Source organism: Ceratosolen solmsi, unplaced genomic scaffold (genome assembly GCF_000503995.2).
Source record: "Ceratosolen solmsi marchali unplaced genomic scaffold, CerSol_1.0 scaffold56, whole genome shotgun sequence".
NCBI classification, from domain to species: domain Eukaryota; kingdom Metazoa; phylum Arthropoda; class Insecta; order Hymenoptera; family Agaonidae; genus Ceratosolen; species Ceratosolen solmsi.
The window spans coordinates 6,869,093-6,891,081 of record NW_011948425.1 but is presented as its reverse complement, the minus strand read 5'-3'; positions in this window follow the sequence as shown (position 1 = coordinate 6,891,081).

Here is a 21,989-nt window from a genome sequence, read left to right as displayed (position 1 = left end):
TCCTTTTCCATCCCTTCCACTTTCCTTACCATCACAATCGTTCCCTTCCCCACCATTTTCTTTCGTCCTCTACTGGATGGCTGCTCAAATCATCTCACCTCGGTCATCGGCTCCACTACGACAGGAATAAATAAACCAGCCCATCCGAGACACGTACGTTCGACGTATTTTCCTTTATCTTTTCGCCAAAGAACCGTACTCTCGAAATCCTTGTTTGTCCTTGCGCTCCATGCAACCCACTCGGAACGAAGACGCGAGGGAAATCCGTTGTAAGTGCGGCTGTCTTAATCCGACATTGGAAAAGCCTGCGCCGAAATTCGTGAATATTTGCGTCTATTATATCAGCGTCTGGTAAATGAAGATACGCCATCGACTGTATGGGTAAGAGGGGTTGACGAAGACGAGGTTAAACCGAATTAATGGGGTGGGGGATGAGGGCCGAGGGGAGGATGCGACAGTCACTGCTAACGAAACGCGCGAGGAACTCATTTTTTATAGACATTCTTATATGTATAGATGCGCGTGAGCGCTCGTCATTTTGAAATCTGCAACGGTGAATTGATATATTGCCAAGCAATAAATTATCCAATGAAATTGCACGCACTTTCGCGAGCCTTTCACTCGTGTCACAAATTTCGTGCATGCGCACTGCATAATTCGGCAACACGACGACGACACCGATTACCCCCGTTGCTTCGTCTCTCTCGCCTTCCTATTATTATTGGCTATTGGGTATTTATGAAAACTCTGCTATCGTAAGTAAAAATTGATGATTCGAATGATGCTAGAGCGATGGTGAGGATCGCTATCGGTAAGATTAAATATACCAGCCTCGTCCATTACGTGGATTCGTTTATTTGTCAATTTGCGAATCTGGCTCCATCACCCGCGGATGTCAACATTTTAATTGCAATAATCTCTTGTTATCGCATAATGATTTTAATTAAGAGTTGCCGCTTCGATCTTCTCTTTTCATTTCCTTACAATCCAAGCCCGGATAGACGTAATAAACGAGCGAAATTCATTTGGAATCGCAGAGTTGGAGCATAGTAGCAGACGACTACAGAGAAAGGAGTGGAGCCGAGGCCATGCTTAAGCCATATCGTCCTTTACGTTTCCCCCGTTAATCAGGTTCAATGTTCATCATGCTAACGTTAAGATATCAAAGACCGGTGCTGGGCTCCGATCACTTAGGAAACAATAAATCCGCAAGATAGCGAGAATTGGTATCGGGCGCTCGTCGTCGCGCTTCCGCTTTACCGAGATAAACCGGCGATTACATCGGCGACTAATGGGACACACAATTAACGCGCGCCCTTACATTCTTTGATCGGATCGCTGCGTAGCGCCGATAAATTAACTTAATTAGCTCGTTATACGTCCGAGGCCGCACATTTTGACGAATGTGACACTCATTAATCGACGCACCTCCTCGTTTTCTTATGGCGCTGGGCGGATTCGCCGAGCGCCTCGTTAGCTCTTCCACGAATCAATTGACTCGCGCGGTGACTGCGACGGCGACGGCGACGGCAACGGCGATTACGACTGCGACAACAACGATGACGATGAAAACGACGATGACGACAACGACGACGACGACGACGACGACGACGACGACGACGACGACGACGACGACGACGACGACGACGACGACGACGACGACGACGACGACGACGACGACGACGACGACGACGACGACGACGACGACGACGACGACGACGACGACGACGACGACGACGACGACGACGACGACGACGACGACGACGACGACGACGACGACGACGACGACGACGACGACGACGACGACGACGACGACGACGACGACGACGACGACGACGACGACGACGACGACGACGACGACGACGACGACGACGACGACGACGACGACGACGACGACGACGACGACGACGACGACGACGACGACGACGACGACGACGACGACGACGACGACGACGACGACGACGACGACGACGACGACGACGACGACGACGACGACGACGACGACGACGACGACGACGACGACGACGACGACGACGACGACGACGACGACGACGACGACGACGACGACGACGACGACGACGACGACGACGACGACGACGACGACGACGACGACGACGACGACGACGACGACGACGACGACGACGACGACGACGACGACGACGACGACGACGACGACGACGACGACGACGACGACGACGACGACGACGACGACGACGACGACGACGACGACGACGACGACGACGACGACGACGACGACGACGACGACGACGACGACGACGACGACGACGACGACGACGACGACGACGACGACGACGACGACGACGACGACGACGACGACGACGACGACGACGACGACGACGACGACGACGACGACGACGACGACGACGACGACGACGACGACGACGACGACGACGACGACGACGACGACGACGACGACGACGACGACAACAACGACGACAAGGACAAGAGGCTGCTCCCAAGATTCTTCTGAATGCTAAGAACTTTATCAAAATAAGGATCCTAATGAGATAAATGAGAAATAGTCAAACGAGCAGAGAAAGTGAATAAAGAAATATATATATATACATATATATATATATATATATATATATATATAGAGAGAGAGAGAGAGAGAGAGAGGGAGAGAGAGCTTGAGGAGAACTTCATTACCGGTTTTAGATATTTTGAAATAATTTTAAATGGGAATGCTCATTGTTCGATACTCCGTGCGAGATATGACGATGATACATGTATAGTACTTGGAGATTTCGTAAGATAACATCAAAGTCGTTTGCATCTCTCGCTTTATTAGGCATTGGAAACACTTGTTCTTGCAATTTTAATCCTACTTCTGCTGAGAGTGTGCCAATATATTATGAAAGGCATATTGAATTACCGCGATCAATGGTGATGCGTTGCAAAATCCTCCGATTCTATTTAATTAAAAGATATTTATTGCTCTCACTGAACCAAGCATTTTAATTGTACAAAATTCTTGTAAAGTAATGTTTTTTTTTTGTTTTTTTTTTTATTATTTTATGCAAGAAGTTAACTATTTCTATTGCGCACGATGTAGCGCCTATCACCTTTTATATTTCCAAGATAGTATTCGTTGAAGCCGTAATGTAATGTTTTATTAATGAATTTATCATGGAATATAACTTCGATATATAACTTCCATTTTATGTCGCATATTTTTTTAAGTTAAAGCAACGGCATACAATATATTGTTAAGATCGTCTATGAATTTTCTGCTTTTCTCAATGATAATATCGCGTATAAACTACAATAGCGAATGCAGGAGTCTTCAATTTTGTATTTTTCATTCTTAGCATCTTTCTTTCATAGTTATTGCCTTTTGGACACAGTACTACAGAGAATTCATGATTTACCGCATGACGTACACTAATAGCATACAAACGTTCGTACAAATAAATGAACGAAGATAGATTTTCAAGTAATGAACTTGTTAAATAATGGTTCTACTTGCTCAAATTTATTCATAAATTTAAGTATAATTTAATTAAATTATAATTGCAAAATGGTATTACAACTTAAATTTATGCACAACGGATTAGAAAGTATTTGTCCGATAGTAAGAAAACTTTTTAATTGTCGTTAAATAGATTTTTATCATTGGCTTATCCCACTCTCCCTCCCCATCACAACCCAGCCGTTATACCGTGTGAGAATTGTCATAATATTAAATTCAAAAATTGAAAACGTTTAATTCGAATATGACAAGTATTTTAAGTTTACCAGATTTGCTTCGTGTGCACATGTCAATAAAAAAAAAAAAAATATATATATATATATATATATATTTATGTAAGAATTTAATAAAAGTCTTTTACTATTTACGCTCGGCAAATACATCTTTTTATATTTCGTATTCGGCGATGTGGATTAAAAGAATTTCATACTTTGTATATTAACTAGCATGAATGAAGAGAGAGAATAGACATGAAAAGTGAGAGAACAAATTTGATCGGAACTACGGATTACAATTTTCGAGTACTTTCGCAAAATTTGTCTTGTCCTCGTTTTAATACACAAGACGGTTCTCGTCTACCACTCTCCTCATCCGGCAAACGTTCGGTGCTCCTTTCGGCGCTGAATTTCACCCCTTGTTCCTCTACCTCGGGGTGGTTAGAAATTACTTTATGAGATTTTCAATCCCTTTTGAGTTCGCTAATAAGCTCTCAGAATTAATTAAAATTTCTCCAGTACCCCTACCGTCGCCCCTCCCGTCCCCCTAACCCCGTCCCCCGTCCACGGACCCACGTTCCCCTCTCATTTCGCGCGCACGCTCACTCTCGCCCTCTCGTTTCGTCTTTCTCATTTCGCATCGTTCTCGCTTCCACTCAGTCTAATTTTGCGATGTTACTCTAAATGAAATTCCACATATACGACTAAAGTATGTAACTCAGTTGTACCGAGGGTAATTAATTCTCATTTATGATTCATTTTAACGTACGTAATAAACCGTGTTTGAGCATGCGAACTCGAAGCATCATATACTTCATATCTATGAAATTTTCGTTTTATAAACAATTATTATTATAATTTACGATATGCACTGTGTCTTGTGCTTTACTGCCTAACAATAAACTCCTTTGTTTCATCTATTTTATCGTTTCGTACTCCTAATTCCTATTTCCTTTTGTCACATTGTTTCGTATATACTTCGGGTACTTTATCTTAAATTTCTTAATTCGAATTTGCATAATGCTAAATCGAATCATTTCCGCAGCCTTTCTTATCCCTTGCTTATTCTTATTCATCTAATACCATAATTGAAATTTTGTAATAATAAAGAGTAAAATTAAATCACAATTCTAATTTTAATTCTACTTTTAGCTTCGCGTAAGGTTCCAAATTGAAAAGTTTCCAATAGACAATTTGCGTACTTCTGACTTGATATTTTGAATTTATATTTTTAATAGGATAATATTATTGTTTTATAATGTCAAATTTAGTAGCCTTATCAGGGCTACAATATCTAATGTCTATGTGGTTGATTATAGTTTGTACAAAATCCAATGTGATATCATTATCGAAGTAAATTAATTGAGGTATTTACATTCAATAAGTTTCAAAAGTATGAATATTGACTTACTGACAAATGCCTCAGGTTGTCGCATTCAATTTGATAAAGTCACATTAAATTTGATCAATTTTTAATTCGTAAAGCATCACTTTTTAGGAGGATAATTTGGTAATGTAAAACAAACTCAAGCTCGATAAACAGGACTATCTGATGGCAATTTCTATTGAACTAATCACGAAAATGAAATTATCATATCACGTCTAATTGCATAAAGATAAATGACATTTTACTAATAAACGTTCATAATCATTAATTATAAATAAATTTTTGTAATACATATATATATATATATTTTGAATTGAAATTGTGATTGTCGCCCATTTGACAGATTGGCGTAAAGATACACATATTTTTTATGTTTTTATTTTGTTTTAAATTACCTCTGTAATTCTCTTCTTGCGATTAATAAAAAACATTAGAGAGAAAAAAATAAGAAATACCGGAAAGGGAAAATGCTTTAAATACGATTTAAAGCTGCTTCTCTGAATGCAGATAAATTTCCAAGTCATTTCATTAAAGTTGTCAAATCGCGCCTTCGCCTCTGCTAACTGGCATACTGAATACGTAAATGCAAATAATACTTTTTGGGTAGAGAATCTGCATGAAAATAGGATTTTCATCCAAAAATTTATGACAACTATATTTTAATTCGCTGATCGTATAATCTTAATAAAATATTATCATAGAGATAAATCATTTTCTATTGGAGTGTGTACAAAAGTAATTTATTTGCAATAAAAAAATCGATTCCTGTTACGATTAAAAGTTTTGAAGTCTTAGCATTCTTAAACCAGTTTTGACTCGACTTTAACTACGAAACGGGGTCCTACGGTAGAATATTTAAATTACATAGGACAATCAAAAATACTTATTATACCTGTTGATCGAATAAATTCTGTTTATCCGAGTTATCCGAGTTTATCCACTGTTAATCGGACTATAATAATTAATTAGATAAATCCGAATATTTTATAGAGAACGACGGATAAAACGCAAATGTCCGTATTCGCATAAAAGATCCTCCGTACGACTAAACCATGGTTGTTTCATTTATGAAAATTCTTCGAAATGCAATTATTCGATATTACAAAGCGCAATGGCAGAAACGAATCCCCCATAAATGGCTGATTTGCCTCTTATTATTTAGCTCCGATTATTTTCAATGTATGCCATTAATTGCCAGCCATTCGTCGTGAACAGCTGTGCCTTTGTGTAAGATTTGAAAAGACTCAGCCACTTAAGTTAATATATATATATATATATATATATATATATATATATATGAAGGAAAATCTTTTACATAATGCAATATATTGTCGAATCACCGAATTTTGCCAAAAGACGGATAACATAAAGAGAAGAAAAAAAGAATGAAAGAAAAATACAAGTACACTTAATAAGATAAGTAAATTATGTACTTTATAAACTTGGCGCTGTTTCCGATCGTTTCCATAAATCTCAATCAGGATTGATTTAAAATGCAATGAAAAACATGAAATTTATCTAAACGTAAATTTAGCATTGAAGTGCATGAAATGCGCGGTAACGGCTCTCGGGTCCAAATTGAAGTTTGAAGATAAGAGAGAAATGCCTCCGCTGAAGTATTTGTATTTGAGCCCGAAGACGGCGTGGAAGTTTAGTGCAAGTTCACGAAGAGTAGAAATACGAATTCTCACATTTGGTAGTGAGAGCCTCCGACGATTTAATTACGGACGCTCTGAAATAAAAAGACCGGCGCCGTTGAGGTCATTCCCCTTTTGTCTCGTCGCCCCTACCCCCCCCCCCACTCTCTCATCGTCACTCCCTCTTTCGCCGATCTTCTCTCTCTCTCCTCTCCCCACATCGCCATCCTATCGCCGCGAGCTCGCGTTCGCGACAGCTGGCAATTGGAAAGCTGGCAAAAGGACCTCCACGGCGGACGAGGCCCTTTCCGCGCTGCCAATCATTCGGCCGGAATGACCCAAGCGAGTCCCCGCTGCACCGGGGCCTTTCCCTCCTCTATATCGTTGTCGGTACTCGTTCGCGCGTGCGCCGTCTCTTCCGAGCGAGTGCGCATTATTAGGCTTCGCACTCGTACGTCATTGCCCCCGAGCGTAAGTAAGTAAGCTGAGAACCGTGGCAAATGTGACGGCGGCGGCTACAGTGGTTACGGCGGTTGAGGCGGCACTGCATAGACAATTTGCCAAAAGTTACGCGTCCTACAAATCAATCGGATCGCCGCGGGTGGATCCACCACAGAGAGAGAGAGAGGACCCCGAATGCGTGCTAAGTACCTTCGATTGTCGAACTTAGCTCTTGATGAGCGTACTCCGAGGACTTTGGAGCCCCGCTTCCCTGGGAGCAGGAAGTTCTTTGCAGCAACGCGATCGCAACACCTCCTCTCTCCTTCCTTTTTTCTTCTTGGCGCGAGCGCGGCGAGCCTCGGGGCTCCGATAGCTTGTAAGCGTTTATCGAGAGCAATTTGTCGGTGCGCGAGAGGCATTTGAGCAACACGGCTCGCTGCCGCGCGACAGTCACTTGAAAATTTTTTGCCGCTGCCCTCGCCCCAATAACGGCTCGAATGTCAACAGCCGACTTACTTGAGGCATACACAGAAAAGCTTTTAACACCTCGGCTTTTAACTAAATTGATGTTTATATGCATTGAATTCCGACGCAATGTTTTATTTCGTTTTTCTTTCTCGACCTTCTCCCCCCCCCCCTCTCTCTCTCTCTCTCTCTCTCTCTCTCTCTCTCTACTTTTCTTTGCATTTTATTTTCTTTCGGCTCGCGACGGAAAAAGATATCAGCGTTACACAGCCGAAGAGCAAAAAGAAAGCGTATCGCTAAGGAGTCGTCGTCCGTTTGGAGAAAAACGAAAAAGAGAAGCCTGAATGTCGTCGACCAGTAATGTACGAATGTTATTGTGTATGTTCGCCAAGTAAATGCTGTGTACTTGGTGCGAAATGTCATGCGGTCGTGATCGCACATTTGGAAAATCCGTGCGTGATTATATCACTGGCGCTACTTTTATAGCCGGAATATTATTAATCCGACAACGCGTCTTAAAAAAGATGCACTGGCATAGGGAAATTAAATTGGACGCGACCCTCCCCTCGCTCACTCTCTCTCTCTCTCTCTCTCTCTCTCTCTCTCTCTCTCTCTTTCTCTCTCTGGCCCCTTCACCACCCCCTCGGCAATATCGTCCACCCGAGAAGCCCCAAAATAAATCTGAAAAAATATGTGTTTGACAGATATTGGTTGGCCGGGCGCCGTCGATCTGAGCCCCAAAGCACTTTCGCCATTTCTTTCTATCTCACTCTCTCTCTCTCTCTCTCTCTCTCTCTCTCCATCTCTCTTTCATTCGCGGCTTCGTTCCTTGCTCCTACCGCCTACGCCCTCCTAAATTACCATAGCACTAGGTAACAGCTGTTACGTGGCGGGCAACCCCCATCACCCCCCCCCTTAGCATCTGATAAACTGATAAAACCAAGGCGTTTCATGGACGGTTTATGCAGCGCGCAACGGCGTCCAACTCGCGTGCAGCCGTTTTTCGCATGCGCATAAATACATCGCGTACTGGCCTCTTTCGCTTGCTCGCACACGCACACTAAGCCTCTGTCTCTGTCTACGGCTATCTCGCTCTCTCCCTCTCTATTGCCTTTTCGCATTGTGTTAAGCAGAATTTGATTATATCGAGCGAGGGGATATATGCCGGATCGTGTTTTGGACGGCCACGCCTATTTTCGTTACAATCTCGGTCTGGCTTCGTACGTTAATGCGTTTTATTTTTTGGTGAAACGGGCAAAGAAGAGAACGAGGGAAAGAGAAGAAGGAGAAGAAGACGTAGGTGTATGGGAGCTTCGGCACTGTCATAAATTTCGTCGGTTAAGTGACTGTAGGTGTCGAATTTGTTACCTTTCGTTTGTCTTATAAACGAAAAAACAACCAAGGACTTTCACAATGCCAGGCTCTCGTGACGCGTACTTTACCTTTCGTTTGACAACAAAAGAACAAAAGAAAAATGAACGCAATTAGGCAGAAAAAGTAGTTTAAGTATGTCTTATCGGCAAATAAATGTAATTTAGTAGTTGAGCAGAATATAACTTTGTGTATTTTATTAGGCTTTTTGCATGTATGTATGTATGTATGTGTTTACGTGGACGAAAGTTTCTAGCCGACCACTTTTAATGACGTGCAGATCAATACAGCCACTTCCTTTTGTCCTTTTTGTTCCACAAAATTTTTTTCAACGAAACTATGTTTCCATTCTCAATAGCATCTAACTCCCCACCCCCCCTCCCCCTAACCTCACCCCACTTTTAACGCAACTATAATTAAAATTTAATGGCTGCTTTAAAGAACTACGGCCAATTGGGCTACGCCGTAATATTGCCAATTTACTTTGCATCGCATGCATCTAATGAGACTGAATAGGCAAACCCTTAAAGAAATTAACATCTTAGCGGTCGTCGACCACTCCCATACCATCCCTTCCCTCGCAAACTACAATATCCTATTTATGATCAGTGCGCGTTATTCGTGGTAGGTGAACAAGTTCGAATGGTGCAATATAAACTAAAGCCAAAGGAAATTTTCCGAAAGTATGCAGTAAAGGCTCGGGAGCAAACAACCCAATCATAATTTCGTAGTTTCGTAGGGAAATTGTGTGCTGAATTTCCATGTACGTGAAAATCCTCCTCCATCGCCTCTCCTTTATCGCCGCCAACTCCGGTGCGCCGATCGAGGAGACGAGCAAGGAGATATCTGAGTAGAAATCACGCGAGCAGCGATTCCAACGAGCCATGTGGCTTTACAGCCCAAATTAAGGCGAAGCAGTAATGAATAATTTTATGCTCTCCTCTTCAGCTCCGATATTCAATATCATCAGTCTCTTAATTTAAATCCACGGCTTCTTGTCGAAGCCTTCCACTGCGGTCCACGCGCTCGCGATCTAACAAAATTTAAAGCATTGTTTTTATGACTTGCTATGAAATTGCAATGAGATGGAGGGAGACGCGGATAGATGAGAAAAGAACAGTTGTCATCTCCTCTGTCCTCTTTGCGGGGAAATAAAACACATTTTTCGGGCCCGTTGATTTTAGGAATACGAGGACGTGTGCACATACACACGGAAAAGCAGAGAGTGAGAGAGTAAAGCACATGGTCAAAATTACATGACCGTCGCGAGTTGAGGGGTCGGGGAGGAGGGAGAGGAGCAAATAAAGTTGGCTTGAGGGATGTAAGCGTAAACGAAATTGCTATAATTGAAAATTCCAGGGTAGACAGTCAAAATAAGGCTTTTAACTACGATGAAATGAGAGGTTTGCGCGGCTTAGTGTGGAATTAAAAAATTAGCTGCCGCGAGATAACGAGCACACGGTGGGGTCAAGTTATCGGTTATGGTCGTTAAGTCAAAATTGGAAAGACCGTTCGAGATTCTCTACTCTACTCTCTCTCTCTCTCAGACACCCCCCCCCCCCCGACTTTCACGACCCCCGTGTACACTGCTCTTATCCTTCCCCACCACTTTTGTTTTTTCATTGGGGCAACTTTACTACGGACTCGGAGACTCGTGTTCGTTAACACTTTAAAATAAAGAGAAACAGAGTGAGCAGAATGAGTGTGTGTGTGTGTGTGTGTGTGTGTGTGCACGAGTGGCGAAAGAGGCGAAGAAGTTGCGCGAGCGCTAAATCGCCACGCAATTTTCTTTCCGCAGTCTTGGCTCGTCGTCCCTGCTCTTTCTATATCTCCCGGGGCCGAGTGGCCGCATGATTGGTCGTAAACACCAAAAATATGCACCGATTGGCTGAACGGACGACTTTACGGCTCGGGAGACCGAGCGAGTACGCCATGTCCGCCTGGTTTTATGGTTAATTTTTGCAATTTTGTAATTGCCCCGCTCGCGGGCTCCTATTTCCCCCTCCTCGACCACTTTACCGCGGCCGCGTTCTATTCTCACGATCTTTCTTTACCTCTTGCTTTGTTTCGCACTCCTTGTCCCGCGCCCCTTATTTTGCACTTGATGCCAAGCAGGAGATACTATCCGCTTATCCTCCCGTCTGTACAATCCTGTATTACTAGAAGGAGATAACCAGAATTTAAATCGCCCAAGTCGAGCACTTTGAAATTTACTTTTTCCTTCCTACTTCGCCTTTCCTACTCTCCCCTTTTACTATACCCCCTCATCGCATTTTCTCCTGTATTTTATATATTTCCGAGTAGATACATTACTATTTTGTGAGCATATTTCAATTTGCGATCGTCGTGCAAAATTAATGCTCGTGAATTGATAACTGCAATTTCGAGTTCTATAATCTCTGGCAATCTATATTGTTGCGAAAAACCGTGACCGATTAATTAATCAAACGTACTGAAAAGATGTCTGTAAATTGGATATTTTAAATTCATTCGGCCGATTCTTTTATCAAACAAACGTTACTCAATTACAGTCCGTTCGATCGTCCAATAAGATCGATCTGTTTACAATTAATGCAAGAACTTTACAATACGACTTTACTTTTACTACTTTTCGCGGTTAAAGATAATATTTCTGATCAAGTCTCCATGAAAAATCATTTCCTCGTAGCGTAGTTTTTACAACGCACAAGCCACTTTTACAACAATCAGTAGTATTAGAGAAGTTAATAAAGTACATTGACTTTGTAATTAATTTTTATTCCCGACAAATTATCATCGAAAGACACCTACCAATCATCTTACCTAGAACGCGGCGACATTTTTATAAAGGGGTACCCTTCTGTCATTATACGAATCATCAAACTGATTAACAATGACGCCTACTGTGGACTTTTTTTATAATTTTTTTTTTTTTTTTTTTTTTATACTTACGTCGTCTTTGTTAATGTCATCAACTTTATACCTGGAAAATTAATACGATTAAATTTTTGGTTACCGAACAAGGGCGAGCGAGACAGGGGCGCCGTGTAAAATGCACGTCTGAGAGAGTGAGAGAGGGACGACTCGAGATCCTTTCACGAACGATGAATCATCTAAGATATTTAAATTAAGCATGACAAGCCCCATAATTAAGTTAATTTACGAGGGCAGTAGCAAGCCACAAAGGCCGACTATATAAAAGTCGGACGTCCGTAAAGCGAGAGAAACTCCGCGCCTAGCGAAGGAAAAGCGCAATCATCATGTCGTCCAAGCACTTCTTCACCTACGATAAGTGATGCGGACCTCAGATTTTTTGTACAGCTTTCTCGACAGATTTGTCGGGACAACGCGATATGAGCAGTGTCGCGTTAAAAAGAGAGCCGACTCGTTGTCAGGAGGTACGTGGCACGAGGCACCCCAATATCTCTTGTTCTCGTTCGCATTTCTAGACGCATAAAGCAAATGGGGTACGACAATGTATGACAATAAGTCCCGAAGGCTTTCCCTCCCCACCCTCTCTCCCTTTCCCCGTGCGGGAGGCCGTGAGCCCCGGGGCCACATCTCCACCGCCCTCCCGTCACGTACCAACGCACATGCCACTACTGTACACGAGCCCCCCACCATCAGCACCACCGCCCCCTTCTTTGCGCCGCTGTCCTACAAAGCTCTGCCGCTCTGGTACCTGAATTTTTCTCCCCTCCGTCGCTACTTTATCGCTCGTTTCTTGCACTTAATTTACATTTCGCGCGAGTAGGTTGTACGCGCGACTCTGCCTTCCCGCCGCCGAAAATAAACAGCGCTCGTCTTCGCCATTATCGGCACTTTATTCCTTTGGCATTGAGCTCGTGTGCCTTTCGCGGAATATGTTGATGTTTCAATTACTTTTTATGTGCCGGTATCGTAATGTATACTTTATGCCACGATATTGGCTGCAAATGAAAACTAAAGACAACGTAATTAAACTGGGCCATAAAAATTCTACACGAATGAGCGCTACGAATAACTTTTAAAACTAGATAAGAAAGCGAGATAGGGGAAAACAATCGCACCGACCTCAATCGAGAGAAACTTTTTAATCGAATCCAGCATTTTAGTAGTGAGCTCCTAAAGCGCTCGAATTAATTGACATAGACAAATAAATTTCTTAACAATTACCATAAATTTCATGATTGAACCTCAATGCCGGAATAGCCAACTAGAAATTGTGTAGGGAGAGCAGCGCGCGCGAAAAGCCACGGGTATTTTAGATTCGCACACCAACCACTGACGTTTTAATTTAGCAACAGTCCCGTATCGCCCGTCTCCTCTTTAAAAACGCGGAAAAATAAAAGCAGCGAGGATTGCGAGCCGCCGACGCGGAGATTGTGGATTCGCGGGACCTCGGGAGTCGGGAGGCCTCCGCCTGGGCGGCTCCTCTGCTTTCGGTCCCAATGCCGAGAGACGAGGTGTTGATATCGGCATGTTCGAGGCATAGACCGCAGCATTCCCAAGTAAGAAGCAGTTATTTGCGGTCGTCTCCCGGGCCTCGCCGAGACCGGGTCAAACCTCGCGACCCTCGGCAACAACCCGTAATGACGACCAAACTTGCTTATTTCTACCAATTAGAGGCGCTGCCAGGTCGCTGCGCGTTATATACACGCGTCGCTAATGCGCGGGCTGCGCATTAGAATTGACCGATAGACAAGCGGACGCCAGAAATTCTTACTTCTTCTCGACGTTAACGAGGGACGGAAGCGAGCCTAGCCGGCCCTACCCTTGACCGGGGCGCTCGGCCGGAACGGAAATTCGCGCGTGCCAAAGTCGTTTGCCCAGTTCCAACTTGGCCGAGACTTCTCTCCTCGGCCGCACGTGGCGCGCGCTCCCCACGAAGCCAGAAGACACAAGAGAAAGAAGGAGGAAGCGGGAGGCGCAAATAAATAAACAGCCGAGTTTTCGTGCCTCGCGTTGTGGTCGGTTTTAAAGTTGGAGGAGTAACGAGGTGAGAGAGAGAGAGAGAGAGAGAGAGAGAGAGAGAGATGGTAATGGTTACCGGACCAAATGCCACGAGATGGCTGGCTTGGACGAGTCTGAGAGACTAGAGATTTTGCCATCGGCAGCCGCGAGGATTATCCGCGTTTTCCCATTGATTCGTCTTAACTTATATGGCCCGTTCATACATCGATGTTGATGGTCAATTTTTATCCAAGCCTCGTGCATTCGTTATCCTTAACGGTCTTTTTGGGGCCTCCTCCAGGCCGAGGAGAGCGATCGATCATCTTCAAAGGATATCGTAAAAATTCTGATGCCGATTGTTTCTCGCGCTATATCCAAGCGGCTACAATACCCTTTAGGGACCCTTTTCCACGCTCCGACGATCGAAAAGAAGCCATTTTGGTTTGTTTTTTTTTTTTTCTTATCTTATCACGATAGCCAATACAATGCTAAGCAATCGTCACTTTTATACTTCAAAAGCAATTGCTTGTACGATGATAGACCACGGTCTTCCTCTACTAGCTTGTCAAGCTCGTAAACGGCAATTATCGCTTATTCATGCGTCATTCATTGATGGTAGGTTTATCACGGTGCACAATCACGTTGAGAATTTATTTCGGGATAATTGAAATCGACAATCGCTGGATGTACGACACTAAATTTCCTCCTTAACGTGCGTTTCACGCATCGTGTCCATTCGTTTCCACGGCCACATGCAACTTCAGTCTCGTGTTATTTCCAGACATTTATCACGTACTTTCAAAAAGAATGAATGAAAAAAAAAAGAAAAAAAGAAGCAATAAAAAAAGGAAATAGAAATGGAAGAAAGAAAAGAATAGAATAGAGAGAATAATAAATTATAGGATGAAAGGAAAATCGGAATTGCGCTCACCGACCACAGCAGGTTCTTCACACCTGCGCATCCTCGTATTGTCCGAGGTCCCGATATTATCGATTTCAACATCAGCTATGGCCATGGGCCACGTTTATCGACGATACGTACGCACTGTGTCCTCTCTCCCTCCCCCCGCCCCACCGTCACGTAGCCCCAACACAATCGGACTCGGTTGCACTGGCCTGCTTTCAGCCAGCAATGGGTCGAAAGCGAGAATCCCGCGGTTTCGTACATCTCGCGATTGCCGTTCAACATCAAGCTCTCGAAGGGTATCCGACAGCGCGTAGATGCACTTTGCCTGATAAATTATGATAAATCGGGGAGCCTGCAATACAGCCTCCCTATGTACATTTTGGCGCGCGCTCATCTTTGTTTTCGTGGCTAGAGTGTGCGCGCGCACGTATGTACACGAAGGGACAGACAGACGGACACAGAGTCTCGACAAAATGCACGGCGACCTCTGTTTCTGTCCAACTCCCTCCTCCCCCCGCGCTCCGAGCAACGTTCAAGGGGCTGGGAGCGGCGAAGAATGTTTTCTTTATCCTTTTCCACGACAACGACCACATGCACGCGTCTGTATAAATGCAGATCTTTTTCTTTGGACTCGCTCTCTATATTTATCTTCGCTCTTCCTTGTACTTTTTATGTCTCTGGCACGGAGGTGAGCCAGTGAGCCGCGTACGCGCGCGCCTCTGGATTTATGTACCGGTGATTCCTTTCCCGTACGTCTACATTAGTTGGCCAAATTTACCGACGGCATTAATATCCATTTAAATCGAATCAATAATGGGCAAGGGTGAACTAGCCAATCCCCCGCCCACGGCAATAATGACGCAGGCGAAAATATTTTGATAAATTCCCATCTTCCTCGGTCGTGTGCCTTCGTATACGCATTGATTTCGGGCGGTAAATACTATCTCGCTCCATCACGCTCCTTCTCTCCTTCTCTCTCTTTTCTCCTCCGTCTCCGTTCGTCCTCCAACTAGCAGCCGCTCGAGCATCTTCTCTACGTTGAGCAATAGCGATATTCTACGTAGGACGGTTCTTTCAGGCGCATTCCAAACGCAACTACCAAATATAAATCAAGTTTAATTCTTTGAGCCCCCCCCCCCCCCCCCTCTCCCTCTGTCTCTCCATCCCTTCCGCCTTGCTTCACTCTTCACGCGGGTGCGAACAAGAAAGATAAAAGAACTTTTACGTTTCGGAAAAAAAGGCCTTCTCTCTCTCTCTCTCTCTCTCTCTCTCTCTCTCTCTCTCTGCCTGTCTGTCTGTATGCCCCCCCCCCCTCTCTCTCTGTCCCTGTCTCGTTCGCGCTTGCGTGTGTTCACTGTTGGTTGAGCGATGAGAAACGCAGCGAGAACGAGAAAAAGAGCGAAAGAGACACGGCTGCCCAAGGTGAAAAAGGGATGGAGTTTATGCCGGAATAAAAAAGTCAAGATAATCGACTGTCTCGTGCGCCCTCTTGCTGGGTAATGATAACTTGGACGAGATATAATGACCGAGTTCAAGAGGGAAATACAGAGAGAAAGCTCGAGGGTTAAAAAAAAGAATTGTAGGAGGGCGAGAGAAACGCAAAGGAGAGTGGGGGGAGGGGAAGGAAAAAAAACGTGAAACGGGAGGTGGAACGCGAACGCGTGTATAAATGCGAGGGATAGAGACAGAGGGATGTACAGATTGAGAATGTGTTTGTTTGTTTGTGTGTGTGTGTGTGCGCGCGCGCGTGTGTGCGAGAGAGAGAGAGAGAGAGAGACAACGAGGAGCGCCTGGAGGACAAGAATGAAAGTAATCTAATTATTAGTGAAAACGATTATAGTAATTAGATACGAAGACCTAGCGATTTTCGAAGGTCTCTGTTTGTTGCAACCAAGTTCTCTTCGACTGCCCTCTATCCCTGCCCATCCGCCGCTAAACAATTCACCCCGCGCCCCACCTATTAAACTTTCTATATACGCGGACCAAAGATGGCAAGCCAAATGAAAAGGTGCACCACTTTGACCAGAGTCCTTTTCGGGGAATTACTGAGAATGAGAAAGAGAGAGAGCGAGTGAACGAGTGATTAAGAGAGAGAGAGAGAGAGAGAGAAGAGAGTTGAGAGAATAAAAGAAAGCGAGAGCGAGAAAACCAGAGAGTGGGCCCTGCTCTTCAGGGACGTAATTACTCCAAAAATTTTTGAGGCACCTTCACGACCATCAGCGTTCCACAATTGGAATGCTCTTTTCTCACCGACTCCTTTACAATGTATGTCTTCTTCTTCTTCTTCTTCTTCTTCTTCTTCTTCTTCTTCTTCTTCTTCTTCTTCCCGTTCTTTTCCATTTAATCTGCCCCATGATAAAATAAGAAAAAAAGAAGGCGCGCCGCATAAGTGGATAATTACCACGAAAATGTATGGGAGTACAAAAACCTTGTGCACTTCTTTTGGAAAGTATGCAAATGGCAAGGCTGAGCTTGCCGCTAAAACTTTCTTTGCCAGTGTATCATCGTAAATGTTATGATCTGATTTATTGCTTGGCATGTATTTTTCAGATATTTTCCAGTGTTTTATAAATTGCAATTTTCAGTCTGGATGGGCAGAGAGCTCTGTTGATGTTATGACATTACGTCATATTCAGCCGGAGCTGAATTCGATTAATCCTTACTTATTAACGATTGCTCCGCTACACCGTCCGTATGTGCTAGTCTATTGAAATATCACGATGGTGCGTGCGCTCTTATCAACTATCCACTTTCCATTGCAATAAACGAAATCACGAGTCTTCGCACAACCTTGTACAGTAGCGAACTACTCTTTCCTTATAAATTTCTACTCTCCGCTAAATTATCTCAAATACCTTGCAAACATTTGGCATCATTTTCTGCAACTTCTCATCATATAAATTAAACACTATTCTTTTTTTTCTTCTTTTTATTTTTCTTTTTATTGATCGTATTACAACATACCACTCCCTGTTTCTTCCCTTTTAATTACATTTCTCTGAATTTGTATAGCTGAATAAGCCCCCCTCCTCACCCGCCCCGTTTGTTGAAATAAAAACAAAAAGTACTTGTGCCATGGTAAAAATGAGTTTAACCTGAAAAAGAAATACTGCAATGGAGATAATACACATAAAAATTCGTGTAACCTCGATTGCTTTAAAGTCTAGCAGCATGAGAAAGTTTTTGAATTACAGCACTAAATGAAGCGACGCAAAGTTACGAAAACTAATGTAAATCATGCGGAAAACTGCAACAAGATCATTTGTGATTAACCAGGCTAGTAATTAAATTATTTAATTTTAAATTCTAAATTAGTGCATTGTTGAACATTGCGACTTGCCGAGTGTAACGCACACCGGGCAAGAACTTAAATTCACCTGTCGATCACAAGTACCACTAACCACGCGAATAAAACGCAACTGCTCGGTAAGGATGACGCGGAGGAGTGCAGCCTCCCCGTAAAGGAGCAACAGTCTTGGATGTGATCGCAATCGTTATCGCTCCATATCAACGAAACGCTCGCTCGTTATCGTCGCTTTATCACTAATAAGATCACTGGAATGCTCGTTATCGCAGTCTTTGACTGTCCCGACCGCTACCACCCTCCCCCAACCCCATCCCCGAGCAGTGCTCATTTTCGTACGATTGCAATCATTAATTACGGTTATCGCGCTGGATCGTCGTCCCCGCAGGCGACATCCAGGTCTCTGAAGCGCACGATCTCCCTCTCTCCACCGCTCCCCTCCCGCACCAACTCACCTTGTCATTATCATCCTGGTGATTACTGTCTTTATTATACTTGGAGATTATCATTTTGTTATCGGTGACCCATCGTAGGAGCGCGAGATTCGGCTCTGCTTAGTTGCGCGCCGACCTCGACGGTGCCGAGGTTTTTGACGATCCTCCGCACCGACGGCTTGAGCTTGGATTTTGTCGCTCGGACTTAATAGGTCCTCGCGCGTGTTCGGGTCCGACACAATGGCGCTGGCACAGTCGCGGAAACTCACGATGATTCTTTGATATTAGATTGTTGCGAGTTGGAAATACGTTAGCTTGTCGCGTCGGTTAGACGCGAGGTAGGGTTGGACGGAAAATTTTTGCGAGCGACAGGTTTATTCAAGCGGCGATGTACATTTGCTTTCGAATTGGCAATATATTTTCATAAATTTGAGCTTAGCGCTTTAAGATCAGCCACCATAATTCAAATAAAATATCCAAATTCTTTATGCAATGGAAGTATAATGATAACTTTTCCCTTCTGTCTACTATAATAAATTCCCTCCTATTTCACGTCTTACGTAATGTATTAATCATTATGATTAACAGTTGCCCATCGAAATCAATAGTGTAACAGTGAGATTAGGGGAGTTTGGTCAATATTCATAATTATTTGTTATGCTATATGTTTAATCTATAGTTGGTCGGGCCAAAATTAATGATGGCCACTTAAAAACTTTTGGTACTCGGAGCCCCGGTATGGAAGAAATTTCTAATTAATCTGATCGAAGACGTATAAGCAGATCTGGCTATAGTTGCGCGCGTGTGTGTTATATGCTAGGAATGGTAGGAAGGCCCGGCCGTGGGCCTCGGCATTTAAGACGGAATTGTTATTGGTCATAATTGGATGTGTCAGTTATGGGGCATGAGAAAACGAAACTTCCCGTTCGTCAATAAGACGGCCAAATAGATCCGCTAAAAATTCCGAAGCGAAGGCCTCCGTTACATTGGTGTCGGGTCCATTCTCATTGTATTTGAAAATCGAAGAACGCATTCGGCCGTGCGTTTAAGAGAACAAGAGAAATAGCAAAAGACGCAGCGGGACAAGAAGGGAGATATTAGGTGGGCCCGTGTACATAGGAGAGGAATATCGTCGGCCTCCAAGAGCCACGAGTGCTCATCCCAATGCTCGCCAGGTATAGTCGAGAGATAGATACAGAGTGAGAGAGAGAGAGATAGATAGAGAGAGAGAGAGAGAGAGAGTGAGAGTGAGAGAGAGTGAGAGAGAGAGAGTGAGTGAGTGAGAGTGAGAGTGAGAGTGAGGGAGTTGAGAGTTAGAGCGAGTGAGAGATCGCAGCGGGGTTGGGAACGGGGGAGTCCAACGGGATACTTACCTGAGAAAGACAGCGCGCGCGACAAAGAGGGAGCGAACCTGACACTTATGTCCCCCGACGGAATCACCCGCTGAGCGTTACCGAGAAAGGTCGAACGTTTATTAATTAAAATCGGTCGATTTTCGGCGTGTCGTCGCCACAGCACAACCAGGTATATAACGCAACACTAGCAGAGACCGAGATAAGAAAAACTGGTGAACGCCACGATATATTTTACTCACGGAATAACAATATCGCCCAGATCTTGCCCGATGGAATTGTTCTGGGAATTCCCGCCGTCGGAGAGAAAGATGATGATTAAAAAACGAGCCAGCACCCGGTCCGAGCTGTAATTTGGATTTCTAAATTAAAGGTTTTGTTTTCACCGTTAATGCATTTCAACCTTGAGTTACGGCCGCTCATTAATCTCTTTTTCACTCAATGTAAACCAAATGAATAACAAAATAGAGAAGAAAGTACAAATTAATATTATACATCATGCTGGTAAAAAGTCGTAATTATGTAGCCAGGAAATTGTCTTATTAAAAACGAGATCGTACCATCAATGCTCGAAATAAGGGGAAGGGAAGAAATAATATAGTCAACTAGTTGAATTATATAGTATTCGTGAAAACCTATTAAAATTAAGCTTATAACTTATAACCCAGTGGAGAAAATCATTTTTTTTTTCTTCGTGTTAAGTCATTAAAGGTGAACGTATAAATCATCGGGCACAATGACCAAAACTATGTCATGTTGGGATCTGATTAAAACGACGCCCACAAGGACAGCAAAGCATCATCAGACGTATCGCGTACAATCGAGTGGCTTAGAGAAAACATGCCGGTTATGGGGCTTTAAGGATGGATGTAAACAATTCAAAAAATAATAGCGACTGAGAGAATAAGAGAATGAGAGAGAAAGAGAGAGAGAGAGAGAGAGAGAGAGAGAGAGAAAGAGAGAGGGGGAGGTTGTGGCGGGTGAGGACGAGGGGGGAGGGGCAGCGAACGAGAGAGCGTGGGTGAGCGAAATGGGTTCGATGGCGGTAGTGAGTTAATGAGATTACTTTCTAGAGTGCCCAGGGAAATGAGGAAATCTGATTGGACGTTGGAAAAGATCGTAAAGAGAGTAATTAGAAGGAGCTTTGTTCGAGCAAGGACTCAACAATAGACCCGACATTGGACAGCGACGTTGTATTTTCAGCTCGCGAACGCGTCCTGAAGGGATCGGTTTTACCCGGATAAATACTCGATAGGCGTGCCGATTTTATATTGTTACGCGTGTGGATTGGCTCACTCACGAGATGGAAAATTAAGAATCCGAGCGCACGTACAATCGTTCATCCGTATGGCTGTCGCGTTTTCAGGTGTCACAAGACATAGCTGAACTTAGAAAATCATAGAAATCTAGATTTTCCTGTACTTCGAATGAGACTTTTGAAGTACAATGGTAGTAAGAATAGGTGCTTTTGTGCGTTTGTGTGCGCGCCCGAGTATACGGGACAGAGAGAGAGAGAGAGAGAGAGAGAGAGAGAGAGAGAGAGCCTGTGGGATTGATGGGGAATCGTGGGCGGGAGGGGAGGGGGATAGAATAGCAACAATGACGAAAAAAGGAAAATTAAACGGAAAGGTCGTTCGACATTCTTCGTTTCCGAGAAGGGGAGCGACACGCGGAAAAGGGACGAGGCAAGAAACTAATTTAATATTCTTTTGGGCTCGGCGGGTGGGGGGGGGATTGAAAGCAGAGGTAACTTTGAAAACTTGCAACTCGCGCGCAAAGCAAGAAATATACCTGAGATTAACGACGCGAATGTTGTGTAAATGTCAGGGTTAAAAGAAGAAAACCTCATCGTATAATGTTTTAACAAGAGTATTCATGTATAAACCACATCCCGTGGATTTTCAACAGCTGGCGAGCAACCGGAAGCGGTAGCTATTGCCTCGCACTGACGGGACACCGCTGAATAAAACGTTGAAATATAATTAGAGCCATAGAATGCTTAATTAGAGGAGATAACGAAGATAAAACGGCGGCCCAAGTAACAGGAGGCAATTTTCATGAAACGACGCTCC